The sequence below is a fragment of the Anabrus simplex genome, chromosome 1 (assembly GCF_040414725.1).
Source record: "Anabrus simplex isolate iqAnaSimp1 chromosome 1, ASM4041472v1, whole genome shotgun sequence".
In the NCBI taxonomy this organism is placed as follows: Eukaryota; Metazoa; Arthropoda; class Insecta; order Orthoptera; family Tettigoniidae; genus Anabrus; species Anabrus simplex.
This window is the reverse complement of record NC_090265.1, coordinates 786,544,058-786,571,016: the sequence shown is the minus strand read 5'-3', so window position 1 is coordinate 786,571,016 and position 26,959 is coordinate 786,544,058. Positions and strand designations below refer to the sequence as shown.

General features: G+C 41.6%; 1 protein-coding gene across 2 annotated transcripts in view; it reads right to left on the bottom strand.

Moving 5' to 3' along the window:
- LOC136857522 (aminopeptidase N) overlaps window positions 1–26,959 on the bottom strand; it is a 518,903-nt gene that overhangs the window by 166,164 nt on the left and 325,780 nt on the right. The window lies entirely within an intron of this gene.

Genomic DNA, 26,959 nt, shown 5'->3' with positions numbered 1-26,959 from the left:
CAGATTCCTAAACGTACCGGGGGCCACATTATTCTCCGCCCCTGACCGTCCCTAACACAGATATATCCACACACCCAGGTACCTCCTGAAATCACTAACCAATTAACCAACCAAGCTCTCACACGGCTTTTCAGCAACATAAACAATAACCTGAACCAAAATACGAGAAAAGTAAACAATACTCTGTAACTTGGGATAAACTTACCAATTAATGACAGACCTGGGCCTTCGCTTGAAGTGAGCATTTGTGAATAATCATTTTCAAAAATGAAGTTTATAAAATAAAAACTACGTTCCCGGAGAAAGTTCAAGCAAGAAGAAAATGGATTGTAATGGAAAATAAAATAGTATGAGAATAATTAGGAAGATGTTGAAGGCAGGGTAAGCCTGTATTTTATGAACGATGTAGAAAAAGCAAGTACGCCGAGAGTAAGAGGCCATGTAGTTCGATGGAGAGGAATTTTTGTGACATGGTGTATTCGTTGAGCTGTAATATTTCTGTAATATTTCTGAGACAGGCTGTGTAAGAAGAACGACGTTCTGTAGCAATCCAGAACGATTGAAAAATATTAGGGTTGTCAAATTCAAGTGAGTGCGTCGTCACGCCTATTTTAAGTACAAGTTGATGTTCTCCCATGATTACTATTTTATGTAATACCCATAGGTAACGGCAGCTAAGTCTAGGTGACTATACTATTTGATACCAGCGAAGCGCATTTTGTGACAGCCGACCTCACGAACAAAGTACATTCTGACACACGGTCAAGAAAATAATTATTGTAAATTGAATTCTATTCTGTATCTTTACGAGACGAAAATATCGCTGACTGGAAACATTGCCGGTGCGAAAATGAATTTCATTAGAATGAGAGTTCAGATTGCGCAGATAAGAGGTTACTTCACTGGACAGTTCACGATGATTCATGTTTGGAGTGCTGACATGGCAGGTCAGTTGGAGCCTCACACTCGAGTTATGCCATGAATATCGTGATGGTTGTGATTATGGTTTTTGGTGATATTACGTAATATCAGACGAGACTTGAGTTTATTTTTATTTAGTGAACTTCACCGCATGTATTTAAATTGTAATGAGGAATAGATCGAACTATTCGAACATGTTGTTTAATTTCGATTTCACGCCTTATCGCAGGAAGTAGACACAGTAATATTTCCAGATTCGAGTTCATATTTTTGTAGCGAATTTCACTTCATGTGTTAGAGTTTCAACGAGGATCAGATTTAAATATCGGAACATAGTGTTAAAGTTTCGATTTCGCCTGGCAGTATGAATGATGCGTAGACACCGTAACGTTGGTTCAACGATAGATTTAGGATGCCGCGTGTATTATACTTATCGCAGAATGAGTAGACACTGTAACGTTGACACAACGACAGAATTAGGACGTCATCTGTACATAACCAAGTTATAGGTCAGGCATTTTTGCGAATCGACTTGACCGGGCGAGTTGCCCGTGCGGTTAGAGGCTTGCTTGCATCCGGGAGATAGTGGGTTCGAATCCCACTGTCGGCAGCCCTGCAGATGGTTTTCCGTGGTTTCCAATTTTCACACCAGGCAAATGCTGGAGCTGTACCTTAATTAAGGCCACGGCCTTATCCTATCCCTTCGTCACCATAAGACCTATCTGTGTAGGTAAAACAAATAGTAAAGGAAAGAAAGAAAGAAAGAAAGAAAGAAAAGAAAAGAAAAGAAAGAAAGAAAGAAAAAAGAAAGAATCGACTTGAGCGATGGTAGTGTTTGCAGTAGTGGTGGAAGATATTAGCAGGTACTGTTTAGGCCATGTTTCGGCATAATCCTTGATAGCCGGAAGGTGCTTCCATAATAGCGTTACATCAGTAGTGGCATAAATGTAAGGGTTGTCCCACGTGGAAACCTTGCTATTGGAGACTGATCACTACTGCTTAGCCGCGTGTGTTCAAGTTCGATGGACTTTCGTTTCTATTTGTTTCTTTCTTTAAGATTTCTTGTTCGGGTGGCCAGTATATTATGTTAGTGCCGTGTATTGACACTTGGTTGATTTTTGTAGGATTTATACTACGAATGCGGTTTCGATTCGTCAGCTTGTAATATATTTTATTTTCATTTTTCTTTATGCACATTATCTACGCGAGACGTTGATCTACCGATCACATGGTTTGGTTTCATGGGACAAGTGTAGGTAGATTTGTAATTGTAGTCGTAGTTATAGAGAATTGGGAAGTCTTCCTGTTTGTTTTATATTGTGGACTTGTATTTTAACGAATTTAACGACGTAAGTGTCTCAGCCTGAAAGTTGGTTTAGTAAGAACACATTCAAGTGACTTATCACTTTTCTTTAACTTCAGTGTTTGGCATTTCTTATAAACGTATAATGAATTAATGCTTTCTTGCATTTCGAAGTTTTGTTCCTTCAGAACGATGTAACGTAAGGTCCCATCGGATCAAGTGTTGTTGGTTTCTTCTAAACATCTGTTTGGGGTGATACATGTTTCAGCGTCGAGATTCCTCTGTAACTTAGGGGTATCACGAGATGACAATATATGGTGGAATTTTATTTTTTTGATTGTGACAATTCCTCTAACTTGTAACACCGTGCTTCGCAACCTATCCAAAGCAACTGATATCAATTTGGTTCGATTAAGGATCCATTCGGGGGATGTTCCAATATCCGATAGGATAGTCTACTGGCGGATAACCTTAATTAAATGTAAATCTGGAATTCTACCTGTTGAAGGTCAGATTTTCCACGGATCGTGTGAGTAAACTGTCAGTTATCGTTTGAATCAATGGTGCCCGATTTTCAGGTTTTCCTATTCTTGTTTCTGGTTTTTGCTGTCCACGAATTTTACATTGGGTTTTTCCTTCTTTGGATGACAATTATAAACAATTTCAACATAACTATACTATTCACGTTATGCATTGCGACTGCGTTATAACATGTTGTGAAAATTGTTCTGACTTTTCTTGCCTATTTAATCAACAAATTATCGTGATTTACATTTAATAAATATTTTAGTAAGCACATTTATGCTCCTCATTTGATGTAGTTATGCTCTCCTCTGAACCCTATCGTTTGATCGATAAAATGACAAAACTCGCAACGACCTCAAGATCCAAGAGTACGATATTGCTGTACCGAAGCAGCCGAGGCAGACGACCAATGATGGAACGGGAAGTTCAAGGGTACAGTATGTCGTTAAAAGCGATGTCGCAATAAATGGTTTCGACTGTATTGTATTAAATTGCAGTATAAGCTTCGGTTGTGACTGGAACAATTAATATAATAAATAGTAATGCAGCCAAGAAAGCGTTTCTTGGTGAAGTATTGTATTCAAGGTCATGGGAGACCTTGCTGAAAAGAAACATTAGCTACGTCACGCCTTCTTTACGTCGAGGTGAACTATTTAATGACCCAGATTACATCTGACTGGGACAATAAATAATTACGATTACTGCTTCCCAGTCGACAAAAATGTCATTTCAGTTAAGGTAGATTATATTTAAATCACCGGGAGAGAAAACTTACTTAACGCATGCGACGTGAAGATTGCCATCGTGTAATTATCTTAATGCCGTCGTCGGAGAAAATAAACCCTTAATGTGCTCTTTCTTCACAGAGGAGATTGCATTAATGATCAGTTCCGTAAGTCATCTGATTACTGCCTCGCTTTCTTTAGAGTGCAATTTTTATTGACCTATAACATAGTCTTAATGAGAAAAGGAAATGGTGACTTTCATGGATTTTGAATGACCTTCAAGTCCTTGTGTACTTATTGCATTACTTATCGTGACCGTGGGGTTTTTGTAACCTACAACCGTAATTCGTAAAAGAGTGTTATTGAGGTAGAATGTGCTTGTAGTTTCGCAGCCATACTCTGGCAAGGAGCATTACGAAAATATGAACTCATAAAATCGAACTACTTTCTAGAAAACATATGTGATGACAGTGTTTAATATCTCGCTGTAAAGATTGAATAAAAACAGTAATAGCACCTATATTTAAGCAAGGGAACAGGTAGGATGCATCAACTATCGAGGTATCTCATTATCAGTATACCTGGCAAGATGTTCACTGGTATCTTGGATGAGAGGATGCGATTGGTGGTTGACAGTATGTTGGATGAAAACCAGTGTGGATTCAGACCACAGAGGGGCTGACAGGATCAGATTTTCAGTATGCGCCAGGTAATTGAAAAGTGCTGCTAGAGGAATAGACAGTTATCTTTATGTTTCGTAGATATTAGAGAAGGCATATGCCAGAGTGCCGAGGGGAAAACGTTCACCGTACTGGGGAATTATGGGATTAAGTGCAGACGATTAAAATCTATCAAAGGCAAAGTAATAGTTAGGATGGAGTGAGAATTGATGGTAGAAAGGGTTCTTGGTTCAAGGTGCTTATACAAGGCTATAGTCCTTCAACCTTGTTGTTCAGAGTTGGCATGGATCATTTACAGAATGGTATAAAGTGACAGGAAGGGGTTCAGTTAGGTGGAAATATAGTAAATAGTTTGGCCTATGCTGACGATTTGGTCTTATTGGCAAACTGTGCCGAAAGCCTGGAAATTCAAAATAGGTGCATTGAGAATTGTGTGAAAATAACTTTTCGAAGACTAAATTGATGCCATTAGGAGAGAAATCTAAGAATTGAATGTCATGTTGCGAATACAAAGCTGGAACAGGTAGCTAATTTCAGGTATTTAGGATGTGTGTTCTCCCAGGATAGAAATATAATAAGTGAGATTGAATCAAGCTGCAGTGAAGCTAAGTCAGTGAGCTCGCAGTTGCAATCAACAGTATTTGTAAGAAGGCAGACACCTCCCGGACGAAACTATCATTACTCCGGGCTTTACATTACGGAATGAATGCTGGGTGGATATCTTATTCATATATTGGAAGTAACAGACATGAAGGTAGCGATAATGATTGCTGATACAAACAGGTGGAAACAATAGCAGGAGGGTGCATGGAATTGAGAGATAAAGTCTTACCTTTTGTTTACAGGTTGCTTTACGTTTCACCTACGCAGATAAGTCTTATGGTGACGATGGAACAGGAAACGGCTAGGAGTGGGAAGGAAGCGGCCGTGGCCTTAATTAAGGTACAGCCCCAGCACTTGACTGGTGTGAAAATGGGAAACCACAGAAAACTATCTTCAGGGATGCCGACAGTGGGGTTCGAACCCACTATCTCCCGAATACTGGATACTGGCCTCACTTAAGCGACTGCAGCTATCGAGTTCGGTGAGATAAAGTCTAAGTTAGGAATGCACTCTATTGGTGAAGCTGTACGCATAAACGGGCTTCGGTGGTGGAGTCATGTGAGGCGAATGGAGGAGGAGGACAATAGGTTATCTAGGTAATAGCTGACTGCTATGGAGAGTAAGAAAAACACGCCGATGGTTAAACTCTGTTTCTAACGATTTAAAGATAAGATGTATAAAACTAAACGAAGCCACAGAACTACTTACAAGTAGAGGATTCTGACGGTGGTTAGTAAATTCACAGAGAATTGCTGACTGAACGCTGAAAGACATAACAGTAGATAAAGAAGGTGTATGCAGGATGTAAATATGAAGGGAAATTATAACCTAGAAATAATAAACTTGTGCCCGTATGATGTAAATGGAGGAATCACTCTCAACAATCGTATATACCTCCATTCCATGTGAACAAGACGGAAAGGTTTGGAATTGAATCCAGGCTTTTGGCACGCTGTCTGGTGATTATAAATTTTATACCACCACCTCTCGTACCCTGCCGGCCAACATTCTGATGGTGTACAATTTTTTCACCAATGGGACTCGAACCAACGAACCACGGTGTCAGACTCTTAAGGTCAATCAATCAATCAATCAATCAATCAATCAATCAATCAATCAATCAATCAATCAATCAATCAATCAATCAATCAATCAATCAATCAATCAATCAATCAATCAATCAATCAATCAATCAATCAATCAATCAATCAATCAATCAATCAATCAATCAATCAATCAATCAATCAATCAATCAATCAATCAATCAATCAATCAATCAATCAATCAATCAATCAATCAATCAATCAATCAATCAATCAATCAATCAATCAATCAATCAATCAATCAATCAATCAATCAATCAATCAATCAACCACAACTGATCTATATTTAGGACAATCACCAAGGCGCCAGATTCTCTATCTGTTGTTTACTTAGTCTTCTCTTAAATAATTGCAAAGAATTCACAAATTTATTGAACATTTCCCTTGGTAAATTATTCCCTAACTCCTGCTTCTAAAAACACCACTCAAAATTATTCGTCTATTAATATCATTCCACACCTTTCTCTCAAGTCTTCCCAGCACAAATTTTGCAACATTTTCGTAACGCTACTCTTTTGTCGGAAATTACCCAGAACAAATCGAGCTGCTTTTTTCTGGATATTTTCCAGTAGTCAAATCAAGTAATCCTGGCGATGAACCCATACACTGGAACCATACCTTAGTTGGGGTCTTACCAGAGACTTATAGGCCCTGTCTTTTACATCCTTACTACAAACCCTAAATGCCCTTATGACTACGTGCAGAAATTTATATACCAACCTCGTTTATGTGATTACCCCAATGAATATTTTAAATATCAACACCTAGGTACTTACAGTGATCCCCGTAAGTAACTTTCACCCGAGATCGTTCAGATCTTTGTCATCTTAACTCTAATGAACGCCATGTGGCTGTTGATTCTATAGATATAATGCTTGATGTGGATAGCACAGGGTTTGTATCGAAATGGGAAGGCAATTATATTATGATAATTAAGGAATAGGAAGGATTGCAGCAACTATTCAGGTATCTCATTGATTAGTATACCAGGCAAAGTATTCACTGGCATCTTGCAAGGGAGGGTGCGATCAGTGGTTGAGAAGAAGTTGGATGATAACCAGTGTGGTTTCAGACCACAGAGGGGCTGTCAGGATCAGATTTTCACCATGCGCCAGATAGTTGAAAAATGCTGCGAGAGGATTAGACAGCTGTGTTTATGTTCCGTAGATCTAGAGAAAGCATATGGCAGGGTACCGAAGGAAAAGTTGTTCGCCATACTGGGGGACTATGGAATTAAGGATAGATTATTAAAATCAATCAAAGGCATTTATGTTGACAATTGGGCTTCAGTGAAAATTGATGATAGAATGATTTCTTCGTTCAGGGTACTTACAGGAGTTAGACAAGGCTGTACTCGTTCACCTTTGCTGTTCGTAGTTTTCATGGATCATCTGCTGAGAGGTATAAAGTAGCAGGGACAGATTCAGTTAGGTAGAAATGTAGTAAGCAGTTTGGCCTATGCTGACGACTTGGTCTTAATGGCAGACTGTGCCGAAAGCCTTCAGTCTAACAACTTGGAACTTGAAAATAGGTGCAATGAGTATGGTAGGAAAATCAGCGTTTCAAGGACTAAATTGATGTCAGTAGGTAAAAAATACAACAGAATTGAATGTCAGATTGCAGATAAAAAGCTGGAAACGATAGATAATTTCAAGTATTTAGGTTGTGTGTTCTCCCGGTATGGTAATATAGTAAGCGAGATTGAATCAAGATGTCAAAGCTGATGTAGTGAGCTCGCAGTTGCCATCAACAGTATTCTGCAAGAAGGAAGTCAGCTCCCGTACGAAACTATCTTTACTTCGGTCTGTTTTCAGGCCAACTTTGCTTTACGGGAGCGAAAGCTGGGTGGACTCAGGATATTTTATTCATAAGTTAGAAGTAACAGACATGAAAGCAGCGAGAATGATTGCTGTTACAAAAAGGTAGGAACAATGACAGGAGGGTACTCGGAATGAGGATATAAAGGCTAAGTTAGGAATGAACTCGATGGATGAAGCTGTATGTACAAACCGGCTTCGGTGGTGGGGTCATATGATGCGAATGGAGGAGGATAGGTTACCTAGGAGAATAATGAACTCTGTTATAGAGGGTAAGAGGGCTAGAGGAAGACCAAGACGACGATGGTTAGACTCAGTTTCTAACTATTTAAAGATAAGAGGTATAGAACTAAAAGAGGCCACAGCACTAGTTGCAAATAGAGGATTGTGGCGACGTTTAGTAAATTCACAGAGGATTGCAGACTGAATGCTGAAAGGCATAACGGTCTATAATATTAATGTATGTATGTATGTATGAAATTAGTCTGAAAATATTAAATGGGAGGAACAAATACTACCACGAGCTTATTTTTGAGCGATTATACATTACAGTTTCCCAGGAGAATGTAAGACCTAACATGAAGCTGCACTTTCGTGTTGACAACATACATAGCGCTTTGGAGGAAATTTGTTTGAAGAGCTACTATGCACAGAACCGTACGTTTTAAAAATACGGTTGAACCTGACCATGCGAGAAACTACTATTGTACATTGTCCAGCACAGGTGCAGTAACGCGATAGATTACAGGGCGATTCGTATATCACTCCCTATTTTGGAATGATCGCGGGTTTTCTATTTTTTGGTTAATTGAAGTTTTTCACAACAGTGTTCATAATTTCACGTAAGAGCACCATAATTTTCCATTCCTTTACGTGATATAATGGTTGCAACTGCCGTCTGCAACATCGTGTGTGTCATATTACTGAGCATACTGAAGGCTGTTGCCTCCAATTCGTCCGATGTGCCATCTACCAGCTTTGCACACGTGCCGCAGACCGACCGACAATCTTGGCTCTCTTACACATTTGTTAGGTGCCATACATTACCTGCAAAACGGAAAGACAATAAACAAGACCTCATGGCATTGAGTATCCAGTGCCTCAGTTTCATGCAAATCGGTTCATTAATGCAAACTTTGCAGTCTTGTAAGGTCAGAGAGTGAATTTTCAATCCCACTGTACGACTGTCCAAGGACTCTGTCTTGATCGGGTGACCAGTCCTTAACTAACGATTTCAGTCTTGATTTAAAAGTCGCTCGTCCCTTAAAAATCAACGTACATTCAATTTTGAAATCGTCTTATGGTTTTTGCACCTTTTAGCACTCACAAATCTAGAGGTCTATCCATAAAATGAAAAGTAATTTTGTTTCTTGGTTATACAAATTTACACGCCGCCACTGATCAGTACGAAAGTTAGAACCAAGAGGCACTCAGACGTGTCGTAGAGATAGTTAATGATGATTATGCCTGTTGTTTAAAGGGGTGTCTAACATCTAGGTCATCGGCCACTAGTGGCGCGAAATGAGACGAAATGTAATGACTATTTAAAAGTTGAAAGTCATCCACTGACCGTAATAAAAAACATGATTGTGAAGAATGAATGGATGGATATGAATTTAAAACAATCAGTGGATCCGACCCAGAAAGTATCCTAAACAATAGTATACCTGACCAAGGGACTACTTCTAAAGCACAATCCTGAATCGAGGGTGCTTGTTGTCTCAAGGGGTCTAAAAGGCAGGTCAACGGCTCCTCAATGGAACTTATCGCTAGTAGAACCATGTCATTTGTCATGTTGCGGTACTAATCAAAAGTAGCGTAGACTCACGGTGTTCCACACATTATGGTACTACTCACAAGTATTGTACGTCGTACAGGTAACGCAGACCTATGGTGTTTCTAACATAATGGCGCCACTTATAGGCAACGCATACCCATAGTGTTCCTCACTTAGGAGTACTAATCACGGGCGCCGATATTCTCGTGGTGTTCCTCATATAGTGGGTAGTAATCACAGGCAACGCAGAATCACGGTGTCGCTCATGTAGTGCTACTAATCGCAGGCAACGCCCAGACACGCGGTATTACGATGGTACTAATCACGGGTACTGGAAACCCCATACAGAGTTCCCTTCTGTTGCTACTAATCACAAACCTATTGTGTACCTAACATAGTGGTACTACTCGCAACTAAAGGGGACCCATGGTGTTCTCCGCGTGATGGTACTAATCACAAGTAGTTTCATGGTTCTAATAAATTTATCCCTAAGTCGCCCCTTTTAGTCGCCTCTTACGACAGCCAGGGGATACCTTGAGTGTATTCTTCGCCTGCGTCCCCTACACACAGGGGCAGAGAAAGACAGAAATAAGAAAAAAGAAGGGATCCGTCACTTCGAAAAATGAAGTAACAGACGGAGGCTAGGTCCACGAAAGGCGTGAAAATGAAAGACTCCCTAGGCCTCGAGTGCCCTAATACAGTCGGGCTCGGAAAAGAGCAAGAGTTGACCAACGGAGGTCGGAAAGGATTGATGAAAGTGAAGAGCTTGGCACAAGTAAGTGGAAGCAATGCCAGGACTCAGCCAAGGGCCCCATGATCGCCAAACCTCGCTCTTGTGTTGAAAGCCACGGGGCCCCTTTTAGTCACCTCTTACGACAGGCAGGGGATACTATGGGTGCATTCTTCATCTGCGCCTCCCACCCATAGAGGGTAGAGATAGTTTAATCGTCAACGATTTCGTAAAACTGGTCATAATTGCGATACGCGGGTAGAAGGTTTTATGTGTTGGCGCCATTTTTGTTACCAAAACTCTTAACGGATAGACTGGACATAAATAGCGTGGGACTTGCTAGGGGCGTAACGAAAGTGATACGGGCCCGCCTGCCAAATAAAAAATTCGGGCCCCCTCAAATAAAACATATGAATAACTCATGTATACTTAATTACAGCAGGTAGATATTATAACATATTGTCATATTAAACAAATGGATTATTCATTATTATAAGATCATTATAAAATAATAGTTAATAGCTTTTTCTTGGATGGTTTAACGTTTAGGCTGCTGAACCATACGTCACTTAGTCATTTGTACTTAAAATTGGTTTCATTTTTCAGTAACTACGGAACAATACTCTGTTAATCTACAATAGTGCCTCCCAATTGAGGTAGTCCCGAAGGAATCAATATACCGACAAGGCAATAATAATTAACATAAAATTATAATTACAATATTAAAATATAATAATATTATATGAATTTCATACAACACCTAGAGGTATACAGTAAGATGGTGTTTCAGAATTTGACAACTCTTCTTTAGTACTATGGTGAACATCTCATCTCGTACGGAAGTTGGCATGTGATATATTTTCGAAATTCCTAAAAAAAAGAAAAAAAGAAAAAAACGAGGTATAGCACCTGGTGTTCCTATCAGTAGACCTATCACACCAGCGCATTCGAGCTTATTTTGAAATAATTAACCACCTCAGCTTGTTGAAGACCAACCTCGAATCGGACAGAAGGGACAATAATTATGCCATGGCTAGAGGTTTTAGAGTATACAATAATATCAACACTTCCAGTGGACCCATCTCAGGAAACGCATGGGATTTTTTCATGCACTTGCTACCCCTTCTGTCGCAAAGCATTAGCGATATTACACCTCGCCATGTGTGGCGCGAATTACGTATTAATGTTCCTCTATCACAGAATTGTAAGAGATGTACAATACAGTACGGAAATATACTGTATACGAACGAAATGAAATTAAATGTTTGAAAAGTATCAAACAGCATAACTGATAATTCTATTATTACCTTTTTCGCAAAGAGAGCTCGTTCGAAACTGAATTGACTGATTGTTACTTAACCTATCTCTTATTGACTTTACACATTATTGTTGCCCGGCTCCATGGCTAAACGGTTAGCGCGCTGGCCTTTGGTCACAGGGGTCCCGCCTTCGATTCCCAGCAGGGTCGGGGATTTTAACCATAATTGGTTAGTTTCCCTGGCACGAGGAGTGGGTGTATGTGTCGTCTTCATGATTTCATTCTCATTATGACGCGCAAGTCGCCTACGGGAGTCAAATCAGAAGACCTGTACCTGGCGAGCCGAACATGTCCTCACACACTCCCGGCACTAAAAGCCATACGCCATCTTATTACATTATTGTCGAATAAATGTGTGATAAAAATATATTCAGCAATATTTGTTAATATGATCTCAGGTGCAGTACACATCAAGAAAGTATTATTCTATAACTAAAGTATGATATTTTGGGAACAATTTCCATTGCTGTAATCACTTTTAAAATAATTTGTTGCAGGTCTTTTGTGACGAGCGTGCGCGAGTTACGAGAGACGGCTTTGTTTACAGCTGTGCTCTGTTACACCCAACTCAATTATAATAATCGTCAGTCAATCACTACAGATCTGCATTTAGTGCAGTCACCCAGGTAGCAGATTCCCTATCTGTTTTCCTAACTCCCATTTCTACAACCCAGAGGCGCTCAGTTGGGCGCCCGTTGAGACTAGCCCAGTGCGGCCGGGCTGGCGTGACGTAAATGCGGGCAGCTTATCTCACAGTGAAGCGAGAGAGCGGGCACACACTGCAGGGAAGCAAGGGAGTATTGAGGTTCGATTGTGATTATGAAGCTTTCCTCCACTACTCCGCGAACTACTGATCGGGATAAATTATTTAAAATAAAACTCTATAATCGCAACAGAAAACTGACCTTTAAGATATTTGGGTTTGATTTCTACTGCGTTCGATATAAACAGTCAGTTTTATTCTCTTATATTTATTCATTCAATGAAAACTGACGTTGCAATTTTTGTGTTACAATCTACAATAGTACAAGGTTTAAGGGTACAAGCATTGATTTACAATTCCTTGGATGGGAATGATATTATTTCAATTAAAAAGAAGTAACATTCCTGTTATTCATTAAACAAAAATTAATATAATTATATAATGCAACAATGATTCTGCACAGTATTTTAGTGTTGTATGAATTTCCCTGCTCACTGAAAATCAGAAAATAGTATTTACAATTTAACAGGCGTCCGGTGATAACAGCTAGCCTCTAAACGGCGAGATGGCGCACCATCACGAGTGACGACATAGATATTTATTATCCGAGATTAAAGTACAACAACAACAACAACAACGAAAATGTATCTACCAGATAGACTTACAGTATGCCTTCAAATAATAATCGCATTGATTTTATTCCCGGTAAGCATTATTGGTTTGTTGGTGAGTTTATGAGATAATTTAAACCCAAACAACCACAAGCCACTGCTTATCCACCGTAACTTTGTATTATATTAGAACTGTTTCCAAAGCGCCTCTTAAAATGTAATAATAAAAGCTATAATTCATTACGTACATTATAAAAATATTGTATCCGGTGAAAATACATAAACTGCAATGAACGTAAATAACTTCTTACAATGAGAATTGAAAATGACGTGGATTACTGCACTCTTCCTTTCATTATTTTTTTACCTCCAATTCATACTCTGGTATCGCCGCAGTGATCGAGACTGACTGGGAGAAATTCGCCCAAAACTTTACCCCGTGTATAGCCACTGCGCTCATCGCCTGCCCGCCCGCCCGCCCGCTTACAGAACTGCCCAGCGTGAGCACCTCTGCTATAAATTAATATTTGCCCAAATGTATCCTCTTGAATTTCAACTTTATCTTCATATTGAGACCTTTCCTATTTTTGAAGACACCACTTAAACTTATTCGTCTACTAATGTCATTCCACGCTATCTCTCCACTGACAGCTTGCATTATACCACTTAAATGAGCAGCTCGTCTCCTTTCTCCCAAGTCTTCCCAGCCCAAACATTTTCCTAACGCTACTTTTTTGTTGGAAACCACCCAGAACAAATCGAGCTGCTTTTCTTTGGATTTTTCCAGTTCTTGAATCAAGTACTCGTGGTGAGGGTCCATATTAAGTTGGGGTCTTACCAGAGAATTCAATATGCTCTCTCCGTTACATTCCTACTACAACCCCTAAATACCCTCATAACCATGTGCAGAGATCTGTACCCTTTATTTACAGTCCCATTTATGTGATTACCCCAATGAAGATCTTTCCTTATAGTAACACGTAGGTAGTTGCAATAATTCCCAAAAGCCCCATCAACGCAGTAATTAAAACCGAGTGAACTTTTCCTACTTGTGATACTCACAATGTGACTTAACCCCGTTTATCATCATACAATTGTCTACTGTGCATCTCAATATTATCGATGTCATTTTGCAGTTCCTCACAATCTTGTAACTTATTTATTACTCTAGCCTTTGCTGGCAGGACCTAGTGTTTACAGTGCACTATGTCTTCTGGTATGGGCTAGAGTAATTTTGTTACTTTCATTGATCTGTCTCTGTCTTATCCTTGGCTTCGACAATATGAAAGTGACTGAGGTATGAGCGATGCTAGTAATGCCATTCCTTCTGCAGCCAGTCCCTGCTATGAATGGTGTGAAAATGTTGCTCATTGGGTCGGTTGATACATGCATTTCAGTGGGCTTGGCTGACTGATATGTAATAGCAACTTCTGGCTCGGTGAGGAAAGCAACGGGAAACTACCTCACTCCTCATTTCCCTAGTACGCCTCTTCAGTGATGCCTAAGCCATCTATGACAGCTGATGGCAGAGCTGTTGAGGATCCAACCAGCCTTAGGGATGAAGACTGAACATACATACATACAGAATAATATCATCCGCAGAAAGCTGATTCCACTACTTCACTCAGGTGAATACTGCCTTGAGGATGTCCCCTCTTAATTATTACATTGTCAGATAAAGCTTTGCCAACTCTTATTCTCTGAGATCTATTTTCTAGAAATATAGCCACCCATTCAGTCACTCTTTCGTCTAGTCCAATTGCACTCATTTTTGCCAGTAGTCTCCCATGATCTACCCTATCAAATGCCTTAGATAGGTCAATCGCGATACAGTCCATTTGAACTCCTCAATCAGAGACATCTGCTATACATTGCTGGAATCCTACAAGTTGATCTTCGGTGGAATAACCTTTCCTAAACCCGAACTGCCTTATATTGAACCAGTTATTAATTTCGCAAGCACGTCTGATATAATAAGAAAGAATGCTTTCCCAATCGTTACATGATAACCACTGCTTGATGCAGCCAAAAGGAAGTTCCTCTACGTACAAATTCTAAAACTAACTGTTTAGACTGATTCTACAAAATTGTCCTGACCATTTCCTTGCAGGGTGACATAAGACTAGATATATATTATTAGTAGCGTATTATTATTTTACGAAGAACCGAGCTCGATAGCTGCAGTCGCTTAAGTGCGGCCAGTATCTGGTATTCGGGATATAGTAGGTTCGAACCCCACTGTCGGCAAGCCTGAAAATAGTTTTCCGTGGTTTCCCATTTTCACTCCAGGCAAATGCTGGGGCTGTACCTTAATTAAGGCCACGGCCAATTCCTTCCCATTCCTAGCTCTTTCCTGTCCCATCGCCGCCATAAAACCTATCTGTGTCGGTGCGACGTAAAGCAACTAGAAAAAGAAAAGAAAAAAATTTACGAGGAGTGTGCGGGGCCCCTTAACGGCCCGTGCTCGCCCGCACTGCAGGCTCTGACGTTAAGCCCCTGGAACTTACAATAGCAAGGCGTATTGTCAAATCCCGTACAGAGGTACAGAACAAAATCCTTCGTTGGTACTTCCCTGCAGTGTGCTCTACGGTACAACCTAGCGAATAATTCTCTGGAAAATTAACCTTAATCCATGCTTTTTTTTTGTTTTTTTTTTGCTAGTTGCTTTACGTCGCACCGACACAGATAGGTCTTATGGCGACGATGGGACGGGAAAGGGCTAGGAGTTGGAAGGAAGCGGCCGTGGCCTTAATTAAGGTACAGCCCCACCATTTGCCTGGCGCGAAAATGGAAAACCACGGAAAACCACTTTCAGGGCTGCCGACAGTGGGGTTCGAACCTGCTATCTCCCGAATACTGGATACTGGCCGCACTTAAGCGACTGCAGCTATCGAGCTCGGTCCTTAATCCATGAATGACTCGGACGTGTCGAAGAGATATTCATATCGTCAATGATGTCCGGATCCATGGCTAAATGCTTAGCGTGCTGGCCTTTGGTCACTGGGGACCCGGGTTCGATTCCCGGCAGGGTAGGAAATTTTAACCTTAATTGGTCAATTCCTCTGGCACGGGGAGTGGTTGTATGTGTCATCTTCATTATCATTTCATCCTCATCAAAACGCGCAGGTCGCCTAGGAGCGTCAAATGAAAAGACCTGCACCTGGCGAGCCGAAGTTTTCGGACACATCCCGGCACTAAAAGCCATACGCCATTTCATCTTTTATCGTCAAAGGTTCATACAAATGGTAATAATTGTGATATATTGAATGCTTTATGTGTTGACGCCATTTTTGTTACCGACACTCTTATCGGATAGCCTGGGCAAAGGAATAACATGAAACTTAAAATAGCAAGGAATACCTATGATACAGCATAGAGATTTATTTTCTGGAAAATCAACCTCAGCTCCAAAAATGAGTATAAAATGATTACTTATAGATGGCGATCTTTTCTGTGTGATACAAAGTACCAGTTTATCTGGAATGAGTATTGAGTGATTGCTTTCAGACATATTTCCTTAAGTCTGGTTGTTCTAACCTATACAGACTTCGTATTAGCTGCAGATTGGATTACTGTACTTTCTTCAATCGTATATATCGTAGATTTCCATTGATCTATGTGAAATAATATTGCATTTTATTACCACAATAGTTCATGTGTGTTATTTCTTCACCTCGAAACTTTAAGTACATCCCTGGGGATTTTAATTAACAACATAGATTGTGAGGCGGGAAACTGCTACTTCTTTGTATGTGTACAGTGGGGTATAAGTTTGTTTCAAAAATGCAGTACAAAATTCGACCTAAGTGTAAGAAGGTAAAACAAACAAACAAACAAACAAACAAACAAACAAACAAACAAACAAACAAACAAACAAACAAACACACAAACACACAAACAAACAAATAAATAAATAATAATAGCTTTACGTCCCGTAACTAATTTTACGGCTTTTGGAGATGCCGAGGTGCTGGAATTTAGTTCCGCAGGTGTTCTTTTACGTACCAGTAAATCTACCGACACGAGTCTGACGTATTTGAGCACCATAAAATACCACCGGACTGAGCCAGGATCAAACCTGTCAAGTTGGGGTCAGAAGGCCAGCGCCTCAGCCCCCTGAGCCACTCAGCCCGGTATAAAATAAACTAACTGCGCTCGGACGTTCTGTGCTTACAGACAAGCAACTACTTCTCTTGAGGTGACTGCTTCATGTCCATAGGCACTTGCTGCTGGAAGTAGATTCCTTCACGCATTTCACTTTCACAGTACAACTGGGGCGGTACACCAACACAGCCAGGAATGCCACATTCTTCACTGGCTTTATAACGGCTCACCGCACCACAGCGATGGCTAGATTGTATTCCTCCCAGGCGCCGTATAATATTCATTGGCAGTTTGACTTTTGTACCTACTGTACCTTTTGGACATCGCTATACTCAGACTTATGTTATTTAATCCATGGTGTTTCGGAAATTCAGTGCCGGTCGAAAGTTTCCGGACAAGCATTGAACTGTTAAAGAATGGACTGATATTAAAAGAAAACAACATACCTATGCAAAGAATTGAGAAATATATATTCTAAAGCTAATATTTTACAATAAAACTACGTTTTTTTACATAATCTGAGGAAGAAATAGACAATATGTACACATTTACTCCTACATATCACCAGAACACATCAAACTTTCTTCTCATCAAAGAAACCCCGCTTTACTGAAGTACACTTTTAACTATTTTCGACATTTTCAGAACACTTTTTCTAACACCGATGCAGGTATACTTTGCCAGGCACTCCGAAAGATTTCCGACAGCTTTTCCGATGAAGGAGGACACACTTTTCGGACTTGCCGATCAAACTCCTCCCACAGCAGCTCAATTGGATTAAGTCCGGGGATTGGGGGGGGGGGGGGGGTGGGTGGAGGGCATTCCATTCACAACAATCACCCAGAGTTTTTTTGTTTTGCAGATAATTCATCAATAGCGAGACGAGCGTCTTGTTCGAGGACAAACCCACGTTGCTGTCCAGACAGAAGAGCATAACGTGGAATGGTAGCTGTTTTCGTCCTCCATCACAGAGCGTCCCCCATGTTTCACTGCAGGTGTTATACAGTAGGACTCATTTTTTTCGATGCTGATCGTCGAACAACTCATTGCCGTTGCCCGAAAACTTTCGAAACTTGGTTACAGTAATACACAGTATTTTGTCATTAAACAATCATTAAACATATTCGTGCTAGTACATATGCTTTGTCCGGAAACTTTTGGCCGGCAGTGTAAGTACAAATATTTTTTCTGCCTAGTTATCTTAATGTTTAATCGATTCTTGGCATTAGTGACGATTGGGAATTAGAAATGTGTGTGTGTGTGTGTGGGGGGGGGGGTATTTCTTTTTTTAAAGTTGCTTTACGTCGCACCGACACAGATAGGTCTTACGGCGACAATGGGAGAGGAAAGGGCTGGAATGGGAAGGAAGCGTTTGTGGCCTTACGTATGGTACAGCTCTAGCATTTGTTTGGTGTGAAAATGGGAAAATACGGGAAACTTCATTCAGAGCTGCAGATAGTCGTGTTCAAACCCACTATCTCTCGAATGCAAGCTCACAGCTGCGCGCCTCTAGCCGCACGTCAACTCGCTCGGTAATTCCATTAAACTCTTAAGTTATTTTTGTAATGTGTTTGTAAGCGCCGTCACCAACTATAAGGCTGGTTACATTAATTTTTATCAGCAAGCCATTTACATAACACGTTCTGCTATAATGTTACCCACTGAGCTACCAGTTAAGAAGGTCAATACTTGCTCTCGCGCGATCAGATCTGGTAACGGTTTGTAAAAGTAGTGTTGGCAAAAGTTCTCTCTCAATCTCACGGCGAAAGTGATCTGGAGGTTGTGCCGTAAGAAGCAGGGCATTGTATAAGCTGCCCACTTTAGAAGCTCTGGACAATGAACACAGTCGTAGACGAGGAGTAGTACAATTATTCTCCTATTCTTCCTTTTCTACCGCTTTGCCCATACCTGTGGGGTCACGGGTGCGAACTTTGTCGCACATGTGGATTTGGCCCTGTTTTACGGTCGGATGTCCTTCCTGACGCCCACCGTATATGGAGGGATCTAATCACTATTGCATATTTCTTTAGGGTTGGTAGTGTAGTGTGTTGTCTGAATTTGTAGAGGAAAGTGTTGGGACAAACACAAACACCCAGTTCCCAGGCCAGAAGAATTAATCAAAGGCGATTAAATTCCCCGACCCGGCCGGGATTCGAACCTCCGAATCGAAGACTTCAACGCTGACCTTTCAGCCAATGAGTCGGACGAGGAGCAGAACAATACCACATGAAAATATCCAAGTCTAACTTGATGATGATGACGATGATGGTGATATTTGTTGTTTAAAGTGGCCTAGTCCGCCTCTGTGGTGTAGTGGTTAGCGTGATTAGCTGCCACCCCCGGAGGCCCGGGTTCGATTCCCGGCTCTGCCACGAAATTTGAAAAGTGGTACGAGGGCTGGAACGGGGTCCACTCAGACTCGGGAGGTCAACTGAGTAGAGCTGGGTTCGATTCCCACCTCAGCCATCCTGGAAGTGGTTTTCCGTGGTTTCCCACATCTCCTCCAGGCGAATGCCGGGATGGTACCTAACTTAAGGCCACGGCCGCTTCCTTCCCTCTTCCTTGCCTCTCCCTTCCAATCTTCCCATCCCTCCACAAGGCCCCTGTTCAGCATAGCAGGTGAGGCCGCCTGGGCGAGGTACTGGTCATACTCCCCAGTTGTATCCCCCGACCAAGAGTCTGAAGCTCCAGGACACTGCCCTTGAGGCGGTAGAGGTGGGATCCCTCGCTAAGTCCGAGGGAAATACCGAACCTGGAGGGTAAACAGATGATGATGATGATGATAAAGTGGCCTAACATCTAGATCATGAAACGATAATTAAAACTTCAAAATATATTCACTGACTAAAATCTGAAACGAATGATGAATGATCTTGAATGCCAAAACAATCAGTGGAACCGATTGACAATGCCCATATTCTGAGATGTCTTTTGTCCAAAGGGGTCCAAAATACAAGTCACCGGCCCTTCATAATTGTACTAATCACTGGCAGAGCAGAACCATGTCTTCCTCCTATGGTGGTACTAATCACAAGTAACGCAGAATCATGGTTGTAGTAATTACAGGTAATGTAGTCCCATAACGTAGACACATAACGGCACCACTCACAGGTAACACAGACCCATAGCGTTCTCCATAAACTGGTACCTGTGCTGGTACTACTCATAGGTAACGCAGATCCCTTCTGAAGACAGGGGACCCAACGCAATTCAGCTCCTCCCTCCGGACGCTAGTCCGTGTGCCGAGCGCCCGCTCCCCGCCTCGGTGGAATGCACACGATGACACTAATCACAGGCAACGCCCAGACCCATGATGTTCCTCAAATAATGGTACTAATCGTAAGTAACGTCGACCCATGCTGCTCCTCACTGAAAGGTATTGATCACAAGTAATCGCATGGTTCCAGTTCCATCATCCCTTGGTCGGCCCTTTCAACAGCATCTTACGACAGGCAGGAGATACCGTGGGTGTATTCGTTTGTGTCACCCACCCACAGGGGGTCTAAAACTAACTTAAATAGACTTAAATCAATTTGTAAGTGAACTGACGGAGATAAACTAAGGTAAAATCTCGAACTATAATAATTTCTCACCGTAGCCTCCGTTCAAAAATCATTAACAACTTCACTTTATCTAAAAAATGCATCAATTGGGAACATGCATCATTTTCAAAAATATTTTTTTTGAAAAGTACACCAATGAAATAGTACGTAAACGTATTACATTGTGGTATGTTGCCTTGTTTTCTACCATTAAAAAAAATATTTAATAGTGCCTTTCCGCAAGGCGAGTGAAACGGCCTCTGACGTAAGCGGCGCGCTGTGACGTCACGATCCAGTACCGCATGGAGCTCTACCAGCCGTTGTGCATCAGCCGTTGCTAAAAGCCGATTGTTTATTATTCATGATCGCGAATAACTTCAAAATGACAGAAGAAAGGTTCAAAACAGCACAATCAGACAATCTATCATGTGTAAATGTCATCATTCTTGAAACATAGTGACTTTTGTGGCCGCAGAAATTCGCGGATAACAAGCAAGTTTGTAAGTGGCGTCTTTTATATACGTGCAATGTACTGTAACCCATAGTATTAGGATAACAACGAACCTGGATAGATATCACATCACTTTCAACATTTCCTTCTAGACTGATTCCCCTGTTAAAGAATAACATTACATTTTCGGGCTTTCAGCATTAGTAAAGTAAGAAATCGGATTTCAGCACTAACATAAACATATAGGTAGCATTATAGTACTAGTCCGCTTCTGTGGTGTAGTGGTTAATGTGTGCCACTCCCGGAGGCCCGGTTTCGATTCCCGGCTCTGCCATGAAAGTTGAAAACAAATAGTACGAGGGCTGGAACGGGGTCTACTCAGCCTCGGGAGGTCAACTGAGTAGAAGGGTTTCGAATCCCACCTCAGCCATCCTCGAAGTGGTTTTTCGTATTTTCCTACTTCTCCTCCAGGCACCTAAGGCCAGGGCCGTTTCCTTCCCTCTTCCTTGTCTATCCCTTCCGATCCTCCCATCCTCCAACAAGGCCCCTGTTGAGCATAACAGGTGAGGCCGCCTGGGCGAGGTAATGGCCCTCCTCACCAGTTTCATCACCATACCCAAAGTCTCACGTTCCAGGACATTGCCCTTGAAGCGGTAGGGGTGAAATCCCTCGCTGAGTCCGAGAGAAAACCAACCCTGAAGGATAAACTGATTAAAAAGAAAGAAAGAAGGAAAGAAAGTAAGATCATAGTACTATAGGGCTATAATCTATCATTCCCAAAAAAATATCTATTTATGGTTGGGACAACTGGCCTACCCACTTCCGGGGCCCATGAAAGAGAATTAAATATCTTTGTGGAGGGAAAAAGTTAAACATGATAAAGATAAATATGACTTCATCTAGTTTTCACAAGTCGGGCTGAGTGGTTCAGACTGTTGAGGTGCTGGCCTTCTGACCCCAACTTGGCAGGTTCGATCCTGGTTCAGTCCGGTGGTAGTTGAAGGTGCTCAAATACGTCAGCCTCGTGTCGGTAGATTTACTGGCACGTAAAATAACTCCTGCAGGACTAAATTCCTGCACATCGGCGTCTCCGAAAATCGTAGAAGTAGTTAGCGGGGCGTGAAGCCAGTAACATTAATTACATTTGGCTTTTAACAAGCTGAGCATATCAGGAAATAAAAGTGTCCTGGTGACATTTTAGTCGCTCATTACAGGAATGACTTTGGGTGCTGTGACTTTTACTTTTTTTTTTTCTGTTTGCTTTACGTCACACCGTCACATATAGGTTTTATGGCAACGATGGGACAGGAAAGGCCTAGGAATGGGAACAAAGCGGCCGTGGCCTTAGGTACAGCCTCAGCATTTGCCTGGTGTGAAAATGGGAAACCACGGAAAACCATCTTCAGGGCTGCCGGCAGTGGGGTTCAAAACCCACTATCTCCCGGATGCGACCTCACAGCTGCGCGCTCCTAACCGCACGGCCAACTCGCGCGGTATTTTTACCCTTCGGTTTATTGACTTGGCTTGTATAACCTAAAACTTAGGCTAAGTTGGATAATATTTTAAACACCTACGTCACTATTTTCACCTGTGTGCAATTATGTTATTTATTTCATTAATATTATGATAATTATTATAATTGAGCATTGTTAACTTATAAGACCCCAACAGACAAGCATTGGTTTTGTGTAGAGTTATACATTTGTTAAATTCACGTTGTTTCCTTTCATGGTGTACACGCCTATTCTTTGTTACATTATAGAGTAGCCTATTTAGATATAGACTAAATTTCTTTACCAATTAAGCTCTTCAATAAAGACATACATAACTGTCCCATGCCAAGATATATTGGTAGAATTAGAGCTGTCAAAATGGTTCATAACCCCTTTGATTTATTATCTTGACATGGATCACACAAAACATAGGTTAGGTTTGGAGAATACTTTAATAATCAGCATTATTTAATGCACTGTTTATTACTTTTTTTTTTTTGCTACGGGCTTTACGTCGCACCGACACAGATAGGTCTTATGGCGACGATGGGATAGGAAAGGCCTAGGAGTTGGAAGGAAGCGGCCGTGGCCTTAATTAAGGTACAGCCCCAGCATTTGCCTGGCGTGAAAATGGAAAACCACGGAAAACCATCTTCAGGGCTGCCGATAGTGGGATTCGAACCTACTATCTCCCGGATGCAAGCTCACAGCCGCGCGCCTCTACACGCACGGCCAACTCGCTCGGTGTTTATTACTTTCATATTCCAAGATGTAATTGAAGCATTTAAATAAAGCATCATACATTAAAATTTAAAGTTTTACCACTAGAACAGCTGACATGGAAAAGTGATTTGAAAATTCAAACAAATTCATCTTACGTTAAAATTTTCAAAAAAATAAACTGTAGACTTTTCCGATATATCACCAGCATTTCTCCAGCTCGCCAAAATCCATTTCTCCCTAGTTTTAGCGTCTTTCGAATGTTTATAAACAATTTGTTTGGTATGGTATGCGATGTGCTATTGCACATCGGAACTCTACACCATTTATAAGTTTTCTGCCTCACTGTCTGTGCAGGATTCATTTTAAGTCTAAAATATACCACTCAGATTATTATCCAATGTATAGACCTCGAATTTAACCATACTAGACACTAACGTAAAGTAGAAATACGCGAAGTGTATCGTGCTTCTCACAGCACACTATGTGTTATTTCGTCTGCTAATTCAGTCAACCTGTACGATGACGTCAGGCCAATGAGATCGCGTACTTGCGTGACGTGACATTTTCGTAGATTTTTATCATGTTTGGAGTTATTATTTGTACATTCTGATCACATTTTTGAATTCTGCATGCAATTTTGAATCAGATTAGCATATTTTTAATTAAAACCCCAGATCATGCATGTTCCCTATTGAGTTCAGTGAATCAGTCAAAGATCTAGAATAATATGTTTTGTACTAAGGAACACCTCATTTACACGTCGATATTACCTCATTACACTCCATGCAAAAGACATCACACGTTTCTTCCGAATTCCGAATTGCACTGTTCAAAAGATTTCTGTTATTAGTAAACGCCTGTTTGGCAAGCGCTCTTCACTGTCAATGGTAATCAGACTTCTTAGCGGGAAATTGGCGACTTCTTCCACTATCTTGTGAGTAAGCTTGGTGTTGGCGTGAATTCCTTCAGGCTGTTTACTCGCAACTCTTCTGATATTAAAGGTGTAACTCACAATGCTGATGACAATACATTCAACTCTCGCAAATGCATTGTGTATGTTGCCCATTTATTTTAACTCATTTTGTATGTAATTTTATTATTACATTTACTGAATAATTTTTCGAACCAGATATTTGGATCGATTATGATGTCGTAGCTAGTTCATCGCTCCTAATGGTACGAAGTGCAACGACATGAAACGATAATTAAAACTTCAATACGTATCCACTGACGAAAATATAAAACGAACGATGAAAAAACGACCACAAATCCTAAACAATCAGTGGATCCAATTCACAATGGAACACATTCTGAAATGATGTTTCTTATAAAAAAAGGGTCCAAAATCCAGGTAAACGGCCCCTCAGAATAGTACCTAATCACAGGTAATGCAGACCCATGGTATGTCACACACAATGGAACCACTCGCACGCAAGACAGACCCACAGTGTTCCTCAAATAAGGGCACCACTCGCAAGCAACACAGTCCCATGGGTTCCTCACATAGTGCGACTAAACAAGGGCGCCGATATTCCCGTGGTGTTCCTCATACAGTGGAACTAATCACAGGCCACGTATAATCTTGGTGCCGCTCACCTGGTGGTACAAATCATAGGCAATGCAAACCCTCGGCGTATCACACATTATGGTACTGCTCATGGGCAGCACAGACCCATGGTGTTCCACACATAGTGGTACTAATCATGGGCAACAGCCAAACCCGTGGTGTACCTCACATAGGGGTGTTAATCAAAGAAATCGTAGACCGGCTCCTTTTCTCACATGGATATCCCCCCTCAAGCCCCCGCCTCGGTGGGATGCACACGATGGCAATAACGACAGGCAACGCCCTGATCCGTGGTGTTCCTCACATAAGGGTACTACTCCTAGGTAACGTAGATCCATGCTGCTCCTCATTATGGTGGTACTAATCCCAAGTAACGCCGACCCATGGTGTTCCGCACGTAATGGTACTATTCACAAATAGCCCCATAATTCTAAATTCATAATCCCTTCGTCGCCCCTTTCAGTCGCCTCTTACGACAGGCAGGGGATACCATGGATGTATTCTTCGTTTGCGTCCCGCATACACAGGCGGTGATATTTGGATCAATGCGAAACTTAAAATGGGTGCACATGAAAGTGGTATTACCTTGTGCGCGAAATTTGGAGTATCTACAAGGACCAAAATCTCTGATTTAGGGCCATTTCTGGACCATTCCTTTCTAAAGCAGGTAGATGAATTGGTTATTAGCATGACTAACTATAGCAGAAGATTATAAGACGTAAAATGCAGGCTAGCGTCAGCAAGGATCATCTTTCTAGAAATAAATCTACTTATCTTAAACATAGGCATGTATGTTAGACCATTTTAAAGAATTTTCTTTGGAGCTTGGCATAGTACATTGCGTGGCCAAAAGTCACGGGAAGGGGTGTCCTTTTAGAAAATGTGCCGTGTATGACCTCTGAGCGTTGCGGCCAGCTGAGCAGTCTTCAAAGACACCAGTGTCGTAAAGATGGCAACACGTCGCAAGTTAAACAACGTTGAACGTGGGATAATCATGGGCACACGGCACATGGGTCACAGCATTGCGGAGATTAAACGCGAATTCGGGTTTCAGAGGTTAACAGTGTCGAGGGTGGGTCTTCAATATCGCAGAGAGAATGATACCACCCGCGTAAACCGCCGCACGGGAAGTCCACAGGTGTTTAACGAACGGACATCACGTCGCCTCCGCAGAACCATACTGGGCACTCGACGGGGTACCGCGAGTCATTTGACCACCCAGTTGAATGTTGGGAGTCAAGAACCAATTTCTACTAGGACTGTAAGAAGGCAACTGCTCTGCATAGGCTTCGCCAGGAGACCACCAACTCGTGTCCCTTTACTGACACCTCGACACAGAGCTCAACGATGTGCATGGGCCCGCGAACATCGACACTGGATCATGGAACAGTGGCGGTGTGTGGTATGGTCCGATGAATCCCGGTTCCAGTTGTATCGAGCTGATGGGCGCGTGAGACTGTGGCGTATGCCTCATGAAGCTATGGATCCTGCGTGTCAACAAGGTTTGTGTCCAAGCGGGAGGTGGCTCAGTTCTGGTCTGGGTGGTATTCTCATGGTCGCAATTGGGCTTCAATGTCCAGCTGCAGGGAGTGCTGACAGGTGCACGTTATATGGACATTCTTTCAGATCATCTGCATCCTTTCCTGGTCCTAGAGTGCCGTGATGGAGAGGCCATGTTTCAACAGGACAATGCGCCATGTCACCGCTCTGTGGTGGCACGCAGGTGGTTGGAGGAGCACTCCAGTGAAGTTACGACCATGGACTGAACCTCCAGATTTCCCGATCTTAATCCACTCGAGCATTTATGGGAAGATGTCGATGCTGGTGTACGCTCCATGAAGCCAACACCAACTACACAAGACCAGTTGTGGGTAGCAGTGCAAGATCCCTCCAGAACTATTCCAACACCTTGTGGAGTCTATACCTCGTCGCATTGCTGCCGTATTGAGGGCTCGCGGAGGAGCTACTCTTTATTAATGTTACATTGAGTGTCTTTATGTGACTTTTGGCCACTCAGTGTATCATGGACAATAACTAGTGCAAAAAGGAGGAGAATAAAAACTTATGAGACGTGGAGTTACAGAAGAAATCTAAAGGTCGATGAGTGGATTAAGATCACAAATGAAGAGGGACTGTTTGGAGGACGAGTATCACGATCACACCATTCACAAGAACGTTCTTCTAACTCAAATATAATTGCATTCGTAATTAATAATTTTATTAGCTTTACGTCCCACTAAGTACAATTTTTGCTGTTTTCGGA